The sequence below is a fragment of the Pimephales promelas genome, chromosome 1 (genome assembly GCF_988280905.1).
Source record: "Pimephales promelas chromosome 1, fPimPro1.hap1.1, whole genome shotgun sequence".
In the NCBI taxonomy this organism is placed as follows: Eukaryota; Metazoa; Chordata; class Actinopteri; order Cypriniformes; family Leuciscidae; genus Pimephales; species Pimephales promelas.
In genome coordinates this window covers 49,071,341-49,090,106 of record NC_142769.1, presented here as the reverse complement: position 1 = coordinate 49,090,106, position 18,766 = coordinate 49,071,341, and the positions used below count along the sequence as shown (strand labels likewise).

General features: G+C 40.2%; 1 protein-coding gene across 6 annotated transcripts in view; it reads right to left on the bottom strand.

Moving 5' to 3' along the window:
• Positions 1 to 18,766, bottom strand: part of nlgn2a (neuroligin 2a) — a 291,636-nt gene that overhangs the window by 241,360 nt on the left and 31,510 nt on the right. For 2 of the 6 annotated variants that reach the window (XM_039658237.2, XM_039658242.2), the window contains exon 1: positions 6,879 to 7,751. The gene's annotated coding sequence lies outside the window, so the exon portion shown is untranslated. Of the gene's footprint in view, positions 1 to 6,872; positions 7,752 to 10,332; positions 10,484 to 10,536; positions 10,779 to 18,766 lie in introns of those variants that run through there. The other 4 variants (XM_039658240.2, XM_039658239.2, XM_089131182.1 and 1 more) reach the window with 4 other exon arrangements.

Below are 18,766 nucleotides of genomic sequence, written 5' to 3'. Positions count from 1 at the left end.
AATTAGTCATTAGATTAGTCGACTAATCGATAAAATAATCGCCCAACTAATCGTTTGGTTAATAATCGTTTACCCCAGCCCTACGATGTGTGCACTCCAGGCGGCTAGATGGCAATGTAGAGCACTGCCACACAACAACACCAAGTCCGCACGCCTGCGTACAACCTTCACTGTCTAGCAGAATTTTGCGTTTTTACCCTTTACACGGGAACGCGGAGGTGGAGCGTTTTTTAAGATTTCCACTCTGGAGAGTGGTTTTTCGCTTTTTTGCGTTTTTAAGCCCCCAAAACGCGGTCGCCGTGTAAACGAAAGGCACATCCGATTAAATATTTTTTAGTTTTCACCCGTGATCGTTCTCATGTAAACAGGGCCTTATTCTCTCCTCCTCCTAAATGGTGCAAAAAAATCTTACCAACCCCAAACTTCTTATATAGGCTCCAGAATTTATATAAGAGAATATGAGTAAATTTATAATTTTGGAGCGTTTCTTACTACACCATTAAGTCTTGCATCCCATCAGGTGCCTCACACACACACACACACCGAGGGATGTGAATGCGCGTGTGTGTGTCCATTCATGTCTTTAATCCCCTTGGCCCTCTTCACTGGTCTGTTTTATAACACCGTTGCATGAGTATACTTCACACGCCGTGTGTGTGAATGTGATTCTTTTGAGCAATTGACCTTCATCTAACCTTAAAACGAGAGCCTATGAGAGAGAGATAAGTGAGGTGCTGTGAACAAAAAGAATAGAGCAATCTATCAGAGGGGGACGGCGGGAAACACACAAACCAGAAGAGACAGGAGGACCATCACACCCTAGTGAGGACACGGATCTCATTAAAATGGCTGCCGAGTGGTGACATGATGGCCAGAATTGACTTAAAGCTCTGAGATGCATGACCAGAGAGAATCCAGGATGTGAGGGGAAACCTGCTTTTATCTCGTTCTCTTTCTCCCTCGATCTCGATCCCTTACATCCCAACATCACACGGCTCTAATCCGAGACCACTAAACACCTGGATGGGTTCTGTAGACGTAAGCCCCCTTTCTACACACAACAGGGACAGATAGAAATGATACGAACCAGGAGAAACCATCAGATCTGACCTTTTGACAGCCCTACCTTTTATCCCTCAGCTTAATTCAACCATGACAATACAACACACACACTCACATACATCACAGCCTCACTCGAGCATGAACGAATCCGAGGAGCTGCTCTGAATGAACAGATTCTGGGCAAAGCGAACGAATGCTGAGGTAAATATACGGCGTATTCAGTCCTATAGTACACAGAAATCAGTAACTATCAAATGAACACATGGAGATTCAAGAGCCTGGTGTCCAACTCCCTATCTGGCTCAGTTCAGCCCATCTGTTACAGGGTACGAGACCAGCACACACACACACACACACACTTCTGTGCGCATCTACACCCATATGTTTGGTCTCTCCATCTTGTGAGATCACAGAGTCTACACTCCAGCAAAGCATCACACACACACAAAACACATGCACACATGCTCGTATATCCTCCAACAATGTGGCCTCCTGCCTCCCTGTCTTTAATCAGTTCATTGAAATCAATTAGTGCTCATTGATCCGCTGCTTCTGCATGAATAAACAAGACATGCTGTCTGGTGCTGCTGCTAACACACACACACACAGCAAAAAAAAAAAGCTGAAATGGCTGATATTGCATCCAGAAAACATTCTTGAGAATTTTGCGCTTAAAATTTGTTTTGGGAAAAACTTTTATGTTCCAATATGGTAATGAGGATAAATAAATGGTTTACATACAGAGTCTGGTGTGGAAGAACATTAAAAATGTTCTTGGCGACGAGACATTGTGACTATAATTAATCAGCTCCAATTAAAACATAGCCTACTGCTAACATAAAAATTATATTCATTGATATTAACCATTCACTAAATGTAATATTATACCTTATCTGCATTACGTGACACAAAAGAACAAGGGATCTTTAAATGGGTCATGTCTTAGATTTTGTTCCACATTTTAACATAAAAAAATGACAATAATAATGCAGAAAAACGATTATTTTGAACCTTCATTCTGAGCCTCTGTCTGAAATTTTTTAAGTGGCGGCTCCTTTAAGGTTCGTCAGTAAATGGCCAGTGTTATTGGCTAAGGTCACTGCATAGGAAACCGCATCAACACCCATAAAGTGTTTCGAAAACAATATCCATATAAAACCGAAAAAAACAAATAATCCTCTGACGTGATCCGGCATGCCATTATATTAAACCATCCACTTGTTTCTGAAACTGGGATCCCTCTAAAGTCTCTCCAGAGACGCAGATGAGCTGTTTAAACCAAGCGAACGTTCTTCCACTCGTCATTAGTGTCAGAAACTGAACACACATCTGTAAAGTGTGTCAGTGTAGACAGCGTCAGTGATTATAATGGGTTTTAAGTTTTTAACGCGACGTTCGCATCCAGTGTAGGAAAATGTCCACCGAACACCAGTGGGCGGAGCCTATGAGGAGATGATGTACAACTATTCGTCGATGTCTCGCTCTGGAGGCGGGCATATGAAACTGTATTTTGCCCGTGTGACATCACACATTTGATTAAATAACGTCAATGTCTTTACAATGAGAAGGACGTTTAAAACTATGAAATTTGCAGATGTTTTTTTATGGTACAAAGACATCTTATATGTCGAAAAATCAGGGTAATATTATTTTTCTTATGATGTTGAAGTTAGAATGTGTGAGCCACTTTGTGAATTTACTCTCTAAAAACAAGCTTAAACGCGTTGTTTCTGTGAAATGTTGATATGTTTACATTCTAAAAGAAATAAATATGACATTAAATTATAGAAAGATGAAAATGTGCACCATGAAAATAATTAAAATTATATAAAATTAATGTTTCTTTGAAATAAAATGTTATAATTAGATGCCATCTGAGTGCACAAAATGAGTAAAACTCACTGACTAAAAATAACGATAGGCTTTATGCCGCGTGTCACGTGACCAAACCGGAAAACGGGTCTCATCGCAGCCGCTTGTCAGAGAAAGTTTTAACGGCCGTAAGAACTGACTACGATATCTATGGATTTTTAAGGTAATCAGCTAACGTAACTAGTTCACTTTGTTATTGCCGTTTTATTCCATTTAAAAATCTAAACGTTACTGTGAAGAATAAAAAATATAAAACGTTTAAATATCAATCTGCACATGTGAGGGATATTGGTTATGCTAATCTTTGCTCGCTCCTTTTAAGTTATCTTGAGTAAAACCGCAAAAAATTTCATGAAGCACATACAAAAGACCTGGACTGGAAGCGATGCGACCTGTTTTACAGAGAACGTGGAAGTAAGTTGTGCATAAAGCCTATTATGAATACAACAAAATTTTTACGAAAGCTAACAGATATTTTGGCCAAAACTGAAACCCCTACTGAAGAACTTTAGGGTTAAAGGGTTGGTTCACCCAAAAATGAAAATTAAGTCATTAATTACTCACCCCCATGCTGTTCCAACCCCGTAAGACCTTCGTTCATCTTCGGAACACAAATAAAGATATTTTTGATTGAATCTGAGAGCTGGATCAGTCCTACATAGACTGCCTAAGGGACTGGCTCTTGATGGCCCATAAAGTCATTAAAGAAAAGGTTTAAATATTCCATGTGCCTACAGCGGCTCAATTATAAGTTTATCAAGCGACGAGACTACTTTTTGTGCGAAATAAACATAAATAACGACTTTATTCCACTATTCTATTACTTCCTTATGGGCACATGCACGAGAACTGAGACGAGGACGTTCTCATTCGTCTACTTTTTGTTACCGGCTGCTCACCGCTTAGGAGTTTTACCGCCCCCTACAGTATAAAATGATGATCCATATATAAGGCGCTCCGGATTATAAGGAACACTGTCGTTTTTTGAGAAGATTAACGGCTTTTAAGTGCACCTTATAGCGCGGAAAATACGCAAAATTGAAAAGCGTATGTACAGCGCGCATCTTCCTCTGCTTGTAAACAGAAAGTATTGCGCTTCCAGCTATATCAGCACATCATCTTATACAGTAGGGGGCGGTAAAACTCCTAAGCGGTGAGCAGCCGGTAACAAGAAGTAGACGAATGAGAACGTCCTCGTCTCAGTTCTCGCGCATGCGCCCATAAGGAAGTAATGGAATAGTGGAATAAATTCGTTATTTATGTTTTTTTCGCACAAAAAGTAGTCGCGTCGCTTGATAAACTTATAATTGAGCCGCTGTAGGCACATGGAATATTTAAACCTTTTCTTTAATGACTTTATGGGCCGTCAAGAGCCAGTCCCTTAGGCCAGCGGTTCTCAAACTGGGGGCCGTGGCCCCCTGGGGGGCCACCAGATGGCGCTAGGGGGGCCGCAAAGAAATTCTAGATTAGAATATGAAATTATTTAAAAAAATTATTTTACCTGTATGTAAGTTTGGATTGTCCTATGTGAAATCTGCATTGCATGATTTCTTTTATATTGTAAAACTTGTATAAAATTGTATGTCTTCTATATTGAAAAAGTATTTCTTTAAGTAGAGTAGATTTTTTTTTTGTTTCTTGCTGAAAAAACAGATTGCTGTTCAAATTTGCAAACCAAACTTGAGCCACTGTCATTTACTACCTTAAAATGTAAGAAGTTTAATGCACTTTTTTACAATCAGCAAATTAATTTTTCAGTGTTCATCTTTTACTATGAACATCACAAATATTCAGTATTCAATACTTTTGTTGCACTTTTCAGACAATATTATTTTTAACTGTCAAAACCATTTTTTTATAAAAAATTGTTATATTTAATGAAATGTACAATTTAACTAATTTTGTATATTCAAAGACATAAAGCTACAAACAGAACTGTTGTTCCAGCATTGTACAAATTCATTTGTTTTTGGTACAATCTAAAATTTGTAAGTAAAATTGTACGTTTGAGGATGTTTTCGTTATGAGTTTTCTTTTGGGGGGCCACAAAAGGATTCACCCTACACAAGGGGGCCTCCTCCTGAAAAAGTTTGAGAACCACTGCCTTAGGCAGTCTATCTAGGACTGATCCAGCTCTCAGATTCAATCAAAAATATCTTTATTTGTGTTCCGAAGATGAACGAAGGTCTTACGGGGTTGGTACAGCATGGGGGTGAGTAATTAATGACTTAATTTTCATTTTTGGGTGAACTAACCCTTTAATTTGGAAGAAACCCCTGCCCAACATCAGTGAGGCTATAATGGGAGCAAATCTCCACATCCATGTTCCAACATGAAAGTCTTACAAAAAGTTATAGCCACAATGTAATAGTTGTGACATTATATCAATGAACACATATGGTCGATGTTTCGGTATAAACACAGATTAAAGTATACGGTTTTGCAGCAAGTGGAAAAATGAACATCTATAGTAGCCAATCAGTCCAACACAAGGACAGTCACACAGTTGCTCCCATCCATTACATTGCTCCCAAATGACACAGTGAGCCCCATATCTGCTACTCGGGCCAGAGAGAGAGAGAGAGATCAGCATTCCCTGCTCACAGAACAGAGCGCTTCTGTCTCTTCTCAATTCTGCTATCCACTAGGTTTGGAATGGCCATACTAGGATAGCATATAAATGTGGCCCATTCTTTCAGACTATGTGTGTGTGTGTGTGTGTGTGGTAACTGCTGATCTTGCTTCGACCTCTCCTCCCATCAGATGTTCGGCACATCAGTGAACCAGCGATTACTTGTCTTTGATATACGGTGATAGGTTTATGTTCCTGTGTGTATGTGTGTGTGTGTTGCAGGAGGACAGAGAAGGATGCTGTGGGCCGGAGTGATTCTTTGATAATCTCATTTTCATGCTTTATGACGTCAAAGCCCTTTCAAATATAAGAAAATAAATTAGACAATTGTTGATATTTCAAAAACAGGGGAGACTGGGCAGTGTTGTTTGTAACGCCATCAATTTAACAAATTATTCATGGACCAGGATAGATGGGATGACATCACTATACAAGATCACACACCCTCCCCAAGTAAAATATTTATGTCTCTGTGTACAAATATAAAGGACCAATTTTGAGGTATAAGACAATACAAAAGATAGATAGATAGATAGATAGATAGATAGATAGATAGATAGATAGATAGATAGATAGATAGATAGATAGATAGATAGATAGATAGATAGATAGATAGATAGATAGATAGATAGATAGATAGATAGATAGATAGAGGGCCCATAATGATGACACGGTCCCATAAATATGACACTGTTAGCTTATATTTTTTTATACTTGTCTGAATTTGGCACTGATTACAGCTTGCTGTTTTTAATCTGTTGATGGTTTACAGCCTATATTTTATCACAAATCCAGGGCAAACAAGTCCATGTTTTCTGTTGGTGTTACAACTCAATGTGGTTGGTATGGGCCTACTCTTTGCAATTGACATTCATTTTAAAATTCCTAAGCTATAAGTTTGGGAATATCAAAGTTAGAGACATAATGCTAAAAACAATGTGTGATAACAGTGTCTGGTTTCAGAACTAAAGAGAAGATATGCATATAAATGAATCTGTGTTGGCTAATAAGGAAAGAAAATATTAAAGCATGATTAATGCTTATTTAAAATGGGTCAATATGCACGTTTATTTCCCGACCCACACTATCATACACGCGACAGCGCCATCAGCGCGTGCCCGTTTTGCCCCAATTGAAACGCGCGGGGATGAAGCATTTCGGAACAGGTTGCAGCACCACACACAGTTTAAACAGCAAAACACGGTCATTTATTTCCCTTTATACCAACAACACTTTATGCACTATTCCAACGGACCCTGCTGACTATAAAACAGCCTAGCTATTAGTAAATTAGCCATAGAAATACCTTTACCTGGCTGGAAATGAGCCGTGGGCAGAAATCCGAGGTCTGTGTATTGAAGATCTATGGGTATTTCCCTGTGTTGTCAGTCGTTTTTCAGCGCAATTCCATCAGCCTGAGCTCGGAATAAACCACAAGAGCCTCCGTTGTCTGAGAACAGCAGCAAATGTTTCACGGTTTCTCCCGACAACACCCCCGACATAACACACATTCACCGAAGACGATTTCAAAAGTGAAGGATCGTGCACGCGCGTCGCTCCATCAACGGAACGTCTACGTAAATGAAGTCAAGTTGGATTTGTCCGTTAAAAAAACGGTCAGTCAGCTTCTCCTTTAATAGCGCATATGGAGAAAAAATAAACACAAAATAAACACGAATTCACTTCTATGACCTGTTTTCCCCTCTATATGTCTCTACAAGACTCTCTTTCGTGATATTTGACGGTTTTACGGCTACAAACGCCGATTTAACTCGCTGACATTGGCAGCGAAGTCTCGAGTTTAATCTATCGGTCTCTCGAGCGTCTGATTCCGGCGGTAATGATGCTCACCGGCTCCGCTGTCGTTTTCCCGTGATTCCGGGAGCGTGTGCAACGGGGGAGATGAGATGCTGTGAGGTTTTTGATTGCCCGTCTCTCTCTCTCTCTCTCTCTAGCGCTCTCTCTCCTGTGCGCGTTCACGCTCTCTGTGACGCTCTGTATCCAAGCTGGTCTGTCGCTGTGACAACGCGCGCTTCCACACACACCACTCTCAGCATCCCTGCTGCATTCCTATGCGTTGGACACAGCGCTGATGAACACACACACACCACAACTGTAGTGGTGCTGCCAAAAACCAGGGCTGAATGTTATATATGATATGATACGTTTGATTTCTCTCCTTCCTCGCGCACGAGGTCATCCTCGGTTCTGCATCAGAATGACGTCAGGGCATTTTAAAGAGACAGAACCCCCTCTTGTTCACCATGATGACCCGATGTCAACCGCTGGAAGATGGGGACCTTCTTTTACATTGTTTTTGGGCTAAGCCTTATCGGTTTGCTGTACATCTTTGCTAAACGGTGCCATTTGTGCCTAAACAAATCAGGAACTAAAAAATAAATAGGCCTAACTATTGGGGGAAAAAATACAAATTTTAATGTTTTTGAAGTCTATTATAGTCATCAACAAGCCTCATTTATTTAATCAGTAAAAACAGTAATATTGTGGAATGTTATTACAATTTAAAATAATGGTTTTCTATTTTAATGTAATTCATTCAGCTGAAATTTCAGTGCCACAGTCACATGATCCGAACATATATTTGCACATGATATTATATTCTAAAATTATTCCAATCTATTCTTTATATAACATTTTCTCAGAAAAAAAAATATATATAAAAACAAAACAAAAGGAAATTAGATAAAAGCAAAACTAGGGAAGAAATTAAATGTATACTAATTCTATAATCCATTAAAAATGTAACAGTGCTGAATGGGGACATGAAAATTGCCCGCTATTACGGTTAAGAACAAATTATTTCACAATATTTCACTTCTCAACAGTCTGAATCAGTTGTAAGATAGCAGCAGTTTGATATTATTGATTTAATAACTTGCTCCAGTTGCACAAACTGCAGTATAATACACTCACCAAACAAGACAAATAAACACAAGCAAGCAAAAACCCAGCACATTTGTGGTAATAACCATTTTCTAATTCTGCTCAATGCGAGTCCATGTGCTTCAGTGAGACGCAGCTGAAACACATCCAGTTAGATATACTGAAATAGATCTCATTTTATCCAGTCTCCAGACAACACTGAGGAACTCCAGGAGATCTTAAACTCATGCAGACCGGACTCACCTTAACTTGAACTGAAGCCGAAGGCAGCAGGTGTGTCTAAATCTGTGAAAGCAGCGGAAACATCTGCTCTGGGCAGAGGAGGATTCATTCACAGCAGGAGGGAGACACTTTACTGGCCTGCCTTGCAACAGTTTCCCACCTTACAAGGCCATACACACCAGAAAACAACAAAGGCAGTTCCCAGACAATCATTTATCTACAATCTCACAGTCAGAGTCAGCATGGCTTTACTGGAATGACAGACTGTATAAAACGATAATACTGGCAAACTATTTAAAGTCCCCGTGAAATCAAAAAAATTGAACCTATTTACTTTGTTAGCGCATATTACTAGTCTTGTGGTGAACAATTAATCCGTGCAAGTGAATATATATTAAAAAAATGTTTTACCTTAGTAATCTTTAATCAAAATCTGAAAAGTTACTTCCGGTCTGGAACGGTTTCTTTTTCTGATGACGTAGGTTTCACAGTTTGGGTGGGGAAACGCTTAACCACTCCCCTCAAACCGTTAGTTTGCTATGAGCGAGAGATGGAGAGGAGGAGCGCTGGAGTAAAACCCTGCCCTCTGTTCAATATTCCGTTTCACTTGGAAATACGTCACAGCACTGGAGAAAAATCGTTTGCAACTTCCGGTTCACGGGGACTTGGGGAAAGTCACGGTGAAATCAAAATTGACATTATTTTATTTGTTTTTATTTCATGCGCTCTTAGACTTTTTTCTTGTTTGAGAAGCCGTTTCACTCGCATATATACTGTACGGTTGTGTAAAAAAGGATTTAGATTATCAGCACTAATGTCTAAACCATCCGAGGTAGACTGACCACGAGCTGTGAGGTTGTGAAACAAAGGTTTTTGAAACTATGTTGAAGCTATAAGTTTGTATGAAATCAACCGAAAAACATGCTTTATCCGTGATCTTACGAAAAAAACCACACTACCCACAATCCTAAGCGTAGCAGCAACGTCTGCTGATTGGTCCAACTCACTGTGTAGAAACGTTTACCTTACAGGCGAACGGCTAGAGCTACCCCCGACTGTTGTTGTTGTTGTAGTGTATCGGGTTGCTCTACATCAGGACGTAGACAGCCATACAGTACCTCCGCTTTCACACGTTCCCACTTGAGAGTTTTCATTTACCATCCGAACCGCAACGTCATTTGTGAGATTACGGTGAAATTACATATGACTACCAACTGAATATTACTTTCTAGCCCCTCCCATTTCAAGGGTGTTTTAACCATAGACATCTATATAAAGGCTAGATATGTCGTCCACGCTGCTGGCCAATGGAGGTCGACGTCTGCACCTGGCGGCCATCTTGTCACAGGCAGCTCACTCACTCGTAACATTGTGTTAATGGTACATGTACTATTTAAATGACCATAACTTGCTCAATTTTCTACCGATTTTCAAACGGTTTGTTTTGTTATAAACGTCAGAGATGTAGTTATGACACAACATACTTATGAATAAAAAGTGTATAAATAAATAATCATCCAGATAATTATAGCCTCGTTAATAACGTTTGTAAGAAACCAAACCGTTTGTAAATCCGTCAAGATTTCAACGAGATAAGAGTATTTGTGTTCGTGTTGATCACTCATCTTACATCAGCTTACCTGTGACAAGATGGCCGCCGGTGATGACGATAGAAACTCCGCCTTAAGACATCTAGCCTGGTTTTAACTCCTATGGTGGCCATATTATTCAAGATGGCTTCCAGTTCGACTTTGTCCATGAGTGTTCACTGACGCGAGGAGAAATATCCTAGACGTCATTCTAGCGTTATGCACGACTAAGCAACTATAAAACTTTGAATTCACCTGTCGAGAAGAAAGCAGGCACCTTTTAAAATCCTTGCTCTTCATGAGTTTCCATCTTGGAATAGCCACTCCAATACTGACTTTGGTCTTGTTGATGTGCAGTTTTGATTCTCTCTTTCGCTTCCTTGGCGACTCTGTTACATGTCCTCGAGAATAGCCCGGCGTGATCCTCCATCTTGAACAGGGTTTCAAATCTGCCGGCAGTCGCGAGTAATCTCCCCCTCGCATTCGTCACGGTGGCACTGAAAAACATAAAAGGCAAAGCTTGAATTTACAGGTATGTTTGCCAAACCCTTTAACTGACTTCTCAACCAAACGGTTGAGCACATTTTGAGTCACTATATTTTATTGAGAGGAGCATCTAACTAAACTGAGCCATCTCTATCATCTGGTTGAGGTATATTATGCAAGAAAAAAAAAATCCACTAGATTTCACAGCGTCAATCAACAGCACTTCTTCTAACATGGATGTCAGAAACAAATCACCCCAGCCATGTTAACTGTTTTGGGTGAAATTTTGCAAGCTAAGCATAATTTTTTTACATACAGGGGTTGGACAATGAAACTGAAACACTGGCCAATGTTGGAGGTTTCACATCTATATGCCTGGCGGCCAATCTTCAGAGTGAAGCACGGGTGGATCAGTGATGGTTTGAGCTCCAATATCATGACAATCCTGATTGTATTTGATGGACACGACACTGCCGAGGACTACCAAACCCTTCTGGAGGATCATGAGCACCTGATGCTCAAACCGTGTATCAGCATGATCATGCACCAACACACACAGCAAGACTTGTGACAGAAGGGTTTGATGAAGATGAAAGTGACGTTGAACATCTCCCATGGTCTGACAGTCACCAGATCTGAATATTATTGAGGTGTTTTGGAGGAGCGAGTCCACCAGCATCATATAGTGACCTGGACACTGTTCTGGAAGAGGAACGGCTCATAATCCCTCTGGTCACTGTGAAGGACTTCTATCTGTCAATTGGTGCTGTATTTGGATGCAAAATGAGGCCCTCACCATTCTAACAAATTATTGTGTAGTAAAACCAGGTGTTTCAGGTTTTTTGTCCAACCCCTGTATTACACTGTAAGAGCCCTAACCTTACAAAATGATGTTACTTGGTGCTTTGAAAAAGCTGAAGTGTATTTTTAATTATTAGTCAAAAACATGCTCAACCAAACGCTTGATTTGGCACATAACGGTTAACTGTAGGCTACAAATAATATATCATTTTTTTTGTTTACCTCTCATCTATTCATTGGAGATATAATTAAAGTACTTTTGTATCCATTTCCCTTTATGTAAGCATGTCGAATTTCCTTTTTTTAAGAAAACGTAGGATGTGCAAAACAAAAATGTTATAAAACTCTCGAAGCTCTTTAATCCAACAACAGCCATGTGTGTTTTCTCTCAGAAGCTCGAATAACTTTTCGAATAACAGTTCTGAAAACCATCAGTCTCGAACGGCCCTTTTCTCGTCTAATTTCTGTAATGACTGATACGGCATTTTGCCAAAGTGTCTTTTAACAGTCATGCTGGCAGATTATCAATGACAAAGATAAGGGAAAACGTGGAGGACAAGAAAAAAAAAAAGATTGATGTAAGTGGATGAAAAGAATGGAGCAATTAGTTTGGGGAGGGGGAGCTGGACTATGATTGAAGATACCACTCAAGATGGTGACAAGGAAGATACAGTCCGAGACAGAAACAAAGCTGCCTGACGTCCCCGAGACACATTACATTTATTTCACATGTCCACTGCACTGAGAGTTCAGAGCTGGGGATGCTTGGCGGTTCTCGGTGGATAAGAATCAGCCATCAAAGGTAATGGTCCACACCAGAGAAGACACACGACCTCTTTGATATTTGCACACACACACACACACACTGTTTGCCCTTAATGGGTCATCTGCAACAGGAGAGGATGCACATTACATAAAGAAACCTTCTGCAATGCCCTCTCTCTCTCTCGTTTCGACTGAGTGACGCTTGATCCGTCTTATTCTCAGTAAGTGACCAGCGAGAAGAATCTTTGAAGTGCATTATAAGACTCTCTCCCGCTGGCAAGCTCCTACAGAGGGATGCTTCAAACATACATACAGATTGCAACACCTTCACCAATTCATCCACTGTTCCTTTACAATCATCATTGCTCAACGCTCATGTACTGTAATAAGCATTGACTTTCTAGACAAATAGGACAGGATGGCATCATGATCTTCCAGGCTCAATGTGTGTCAAAATATCATTTGCAACCCAATGAGGCATGCAAGCAAATAACTAAATAGTATATCCATTGTTTAGCACATACAGGAAATCTCCACAATGTACTGTATGTGTGTGAATCTGTCATAATTTACCCCCCCGAAATCAAAACACCAGTTTTCCTCCCTATTGTGATGTATCTGCCTCTCAAACAAGTAAAAATGTCGGATTGGGAATCGCATGGATTGTTGGAAGCAGACGTCACACATCCTCACTGGTGGCAGAGAAATGGAGGAAAATGATTCACGGAATAAGAGAAAAAAATGTCTTATTGTGCCTTTGAATGCCAGAATGCAAAAAAAAAAAAAAAAAAAAAAAAAAAAATATATATATATATATATATATATATAATAAAAAAAGAAGAAGATGGTCTTAATTTTTATAGAATACAGACATCTCTCTGAATTGTGAGAAATAAACTCGGAATTGCCAGGAAAAAAAGGCTGAATTGTGAAATATAAACTCAAAATTAACTTTTTTGTCCATGGCTTCCAAAGACTTTATTTTCTGCCATCAGGCTCCGCCCACAAAACACATCATCGCTGTTTACACAATCTCACGCCAGTAAACCCGTCAGCAGAGAAAACTTATTTTGATAAACAAATTACGAGGCCACATGAATTAAATAAGTAAATAAATTGGCAAATTTTTATTTCATGGTGACTAATGCCTGGTTCAGATTACACGATTTTTTATTTTTTTGTCTGTTATGATGGTCACTGTGTCAGATTACGTGATTTTGACTCCTAAAATCTTGTGTCGTGGACAAGACTCATGTCAGACTACACGTTGCTTCCTGACCAGTCATCGCGTGCCGTCTTTAACAGCACGCGTGTTGTCATCGAGAAGGCGAAACTATGGGCTGTATGCACTCATAAGTTCCGCATTTGACGCAAGGATGCTCGTCCATTTCCGGTTGTGTAGATTAAAGCGGAGGAGAACCGAGGAAAACGGGATTATGGCAGAGTCTTCAAAATTTACTGTCCTCCAGGCTTTGATACGAAACGTACATACGTTTAGATGTAATTTTATATGTAGTTATGTTTATTTAATATAATTTTAAAAAGAAGCATAAACACAACGAGGGGTGTCTGTTTTATCTGTTTTTGTGACTAACGTTTCTTTAGTAAAACCATGGAGTATAAAATTCAATATAAATTCTCGGTATTGCATTGGACTCTACGATCGGCGGAAGTTATCGAGCATCCTTATATATTCACCGGAAATACCGCCGTGCATAGAGCCCATTAGCGAGTGACTTCCAGAAACTAACGTAAACAATGGATGAAGCGGTGAGTGTTGTATTGGCTGTCCTGTGTTTTAAAAGTAAAAAAAGAAAGAAAGCCCGACAATGGACACGGTCCTGGATTGCTCCTAGAGGACAGTGTGGGCTGTCAATCCTCCAAAGTGCTTGAGGTAAAATTTTGTTTTCTTGTATATTTTTACTTTTAGTTTTAACGTTAGCACCATCGTCTCTCTTTCGTTTCGCCATTGTTGAAAGTTGTGGACGGAAAAGCTTCTGTGCTCCTATTGGTCAACCTCAAACATGTGACGGAACCGTCGTAGACGATCGTTAAAAAATTAAACATGCTAGTCTTTTTGTCGTGATGTCGTGAAGCATCGCAGACGCGCCGCAGGTTGTCGCCCACTATGACACACTATATGAGATGATACGATCGAATCTTGTGTCCCCACGCCCGTTGTCATTTACGAATCCCCACTACACCCTGCGTCAAATGGATCGGGCCAAAATTGGGCTAAAATCGTGTAATCTGAACCAGGCATAAGATTGCAATTTCCTGCAAATAAAATAAAATGTCATGCAAAACCATAAAAATATAACAATCACATCAATAATAATAATAAAAAAAATAAATAGGCTCAATTTTCTATACGCAAAATATTTAAAGTGTGAAATATGATTTACGCATACATTACGTTTTCAATCATATTTTAGAATTAAAGCTGCAAGCAGCGATGGGCGGGCCCTCGCACCTGTAGCGCGTTGGGGTGTGAGGTGGCCGCGTTGCATATTCTGCGGCTCAGCCGTTGCGGCTGTGAATTTGGTTCGCTGCTTCATTAAAGGTCACTTCCTGTTGCCAGCAGGTGGCGCTATGACTGTGGGTGAATGTCGGCATGTAGATTTGTTCAGGGCGGGACTCTTGTCAAATGTGTAAAATTTGGTGCAGATCGGGGCATTTACAGCCAAATTACTACAACTTCCTCTTTCATGGCGAATCATCGATGCCACGGACACGCCCATCAATGAAAACACGCAGACAGCACAACTTTACATCATCAATGCCTTTAGAAGCCACAGCAGAAATTTGAAGTCGATCCGACTAAGTCCCTACCAGGAGTTAGTTAAAGTACGTAATGAGTAAATCATCCAAAAATGGCGGTAAAATTAGAAATGGCCGACTTCCTGTTGACTTTAGGGCATCGCTCCAAGAGACTTTTCTGTGCGTCTGGACATGGTAGATGTACCACAGAAATTTCGTACATGTCGGTCAAACGTGCGGTGGGGGCTGCTACGTTAAAAGTCACTTCCTGTTGCCAGCAGGTGGCGCTATGACTGTGGGTGAATGTCGGCATGTAGATTTGTTCAGGGCGGGACTCTTGTCAAATGTGTAAAATTTTGTGCAGATCTGGGCATTTACAGCCAAGTTACTACAACTTCCTGTTTCATGGCGAATCATCGATGCCACGGACACGCCCATCGACGAAAACGCACAGATAGCACAACTTTACATCGTCAATGCCTTTAAAAGGCACAGCAGAAATTTGAAATCGATCTGACTAAATCCCTAGGAGGAGTTAGTTAAAGTACGTAATGAGTAAATCATGGAAAAATGGCGATAAAATTAGAAATGGCTGACTTCCTGTTGACTCTAGGGCATCGCTCCAAGAGACTTTTTTGTGTGTCTGGACATGTTAGATGTACCACAGAAATTTCGTACATGTCGCTCAAACATGCGGCGGGGGCTGCTTCGTTAAAGGACACTTCCTGTTGCCACTAGGTGGCGCTATGACTGTGGGTGAATTTCGGCATGTAGATTTGTTCAGGACGGGACTCTTGTCAAATCTGTAAAATTTCGTGCAGATCTGGCCATTTACAGTCAAGTTACTATAACTTCCTCTTTCATGACGAATCATCGACGCCACGGACACGCCCATCGACGAAAATGCGCAGATAGCACAACTTTACATCATCAATGCCTGTAGAAGGCACAGCAGAAATTTGAAGTCGATCCGACTAAATCCCTAGAAGGAGTTTGTTAAAGTACGGAGTGTGTTAATCGTCCCAAAATGGCCGCCAAATTCAAAATGGCGGACTTCCTGTCGAGTTTAGGCTATGGGTTCTTGAGGCTTTTTTGTGCGTCTTGATATGATACACGTCCCCACCAGATTTCGTGCATGTACAGTAGGTTGAACGTGGACGAGGGGCTAATTTTTTCCAATTTTCTAGGTGGCGCTAGCGAGCCATTTTGCCTTGCCCATCCACGAAACCCACAAAATACAAAATTTTTCACCAGTCCTGACATGCGTGCCAAATTTGGTGAGTTTTTGACCATGTTGTGGCCGTGAAAATGGAGCTTACTTTGCAGAAAAAAGTAACCCTAACAGTTTCAATAGGGTCCTCGCACTGTTAGTGCTCGGGCCCTAATAAAATAAAGGCTTTAATTTACATTCAGACCACAAGCCATTTTGAATTGTGTATTGGTAACGAAGTCACTGCTGTAATTCTCAAGCCGCTGGAAGAGTTCAGGGTCAGAGTTCAGGGTCACGACCCCTGGAGATGAGGTCAAGAGCCGTCAGTTGCACGATGACTTCAGGGTTTAAGAAAGATTAAATGACAGGCCCATTCGCGTGTTTGTTCTAATCATTATACGACATATTTACCAAAAACAAAATGTGTGTGTATCAGCAGTGAGCAGTCGGTTCTCACACACTCAGAGGAATTGTTTCAGTTTCACCCCTGTGTCTATGTTCACCAGTCACGCTTCAAATGCGATTGAGTCAAAACGTGTGCAAGGAGGTGCTGCCGTATCTCTCACACACACACACATATAAAAGATCACACACCCAGACCTGGATGTGTTCAAATGTGTGAGCTTCACACCTTCTCATCAACAGTATATTCTTCTTTACACCCCGGTGGTGTTGACGCTATCACAGGACGGTGGCGGTGGGAAATGCGATCTATCTTTAAACACTCGCTTCATGAGGCTTTCATTGGCAAATTAGCTTTTGACAGACAATCCGACAGGTGAGCGGTGGGGCGGCACCTGTCAAAACTCAGAGCGTCGAGAAGTATAACAGCATCTGTCGACATGCATTCAGGTGTGTGTGACGTTCTCAGTGGAATTGTGTGTTTAATGAATGTAAATTGTCCAGCGACTGATCAGATTAGGAAGATGGCATGGCATTAATGTGGCAGCTCATGTCAGAGTTTTTGAGAGACATGTTAATGAAGACTGGATTCACACAGAGTAAGACCAACGTTATGATTAATCAGAATGTTAAACAAACATAACACCTTTGTCAATGTTTAATTGTGTGTGTGACCGTGAGCTGCTTGTGATTTAACTGTAATAATTACATGTACATTTGTAGTACTTGAGCTAGAGTTTAAATGGCGCTTATTATGTGCAAACCTCATTGCTATCTCAATGTTTTCTGAGTTGTTAAAGGGATACTCCACTTTTATTGGAAATAGGCTCATTTTACAACTCCCGCTTTTAGCATAGCTTAGCACACATCATTGAAGTGCACAAGACCATTAGCATTTCTCAACGAAAAAGAATGACCAAAGAGTTTTCAATATTTTTTTACCATTTAAAACTTGACTCTTCTATAGTTACATCGTGCACTGAGGCCGACGAAAAATGTAAAGTTGTGATCACTCATGGTACAGCACTAAAGTTTCTTGATTATAGCCAAAAGCCTTGAAATTCGCATTATAGCCTAGAAAATCGCAACTTTACATTTTCCGTCGGTCTTAGTGCATGATGTAAGTCAAGTTTTAAAGGAGTAGTTCACTTTAAAAAAAACTTTTGCTGATAATTTACTCACCCCAACATTTTTGTGGCTCATTATCATTTAAAGAGACACGCACTGAAACGGGCATCCTATGATGTCACGATGTGGGTTTTGTCTTGTTCCTTGTTCTTGTCTGTCTTTGAAAAAGCTTTTTTTAAAAGACAGACTTTTTATTAAAGGTACTGATTAAAAGTTTTTTATTGTTGTTTTCAATGTCTAGGTGGTGTTTTTATTATGCATTAAGACAAATCATGTGTAAACTCATAAGTGGACAGCATTGCTGAGTGTTTTCTCCTAAAAACTGCAGTGAACCAAAGACAGTCTCAAAAATACGGTGTGAAATCGCTGGTGTTTCTGACGTCACAAACGACCTTGTAACCAATCAGATCAACGTGTGATCGTCAACCAGCGGATCTCTGAGTGAGTGAGTGAGTGGAGGCGGGGCTCATTTGCATATTCATAGAACCGTGTATACTAAATGAGGCAAGGGTGTCGAGTTACATTCAAGCTATTTTAAGGCATGAAGAAAGTTTTTTCACAGGATTTTTTTCCTCAATATGTCGTTTTAGTGATCAAAGATGAGTTTTAAGGGATAAAATGATTGACTACAGGGGAACTTTAAAAGCTTGATTAAATTGTTAAAAGTTTATATAAATTCGTATTAAAGGTGCCATCTGTAAACATTGAGGTTAAAGGGTTAGTTCACCCAAAAATGAAAATTAAGTCATTAATTACTCACCCCCATGCTGTACCAACCCCGTAAGACCTTCGTTCATCTTCGGAACACAAATAAAGATATTTTTGATTGAATCTGAGGGCTGGATCACTCTTCCATAGACAGCCTGAGGGACTGCCTCTTGACGGCCCAGAAAGTCATTAAAAGAAAAGGTTTAAATATTCCATGTGCCTACA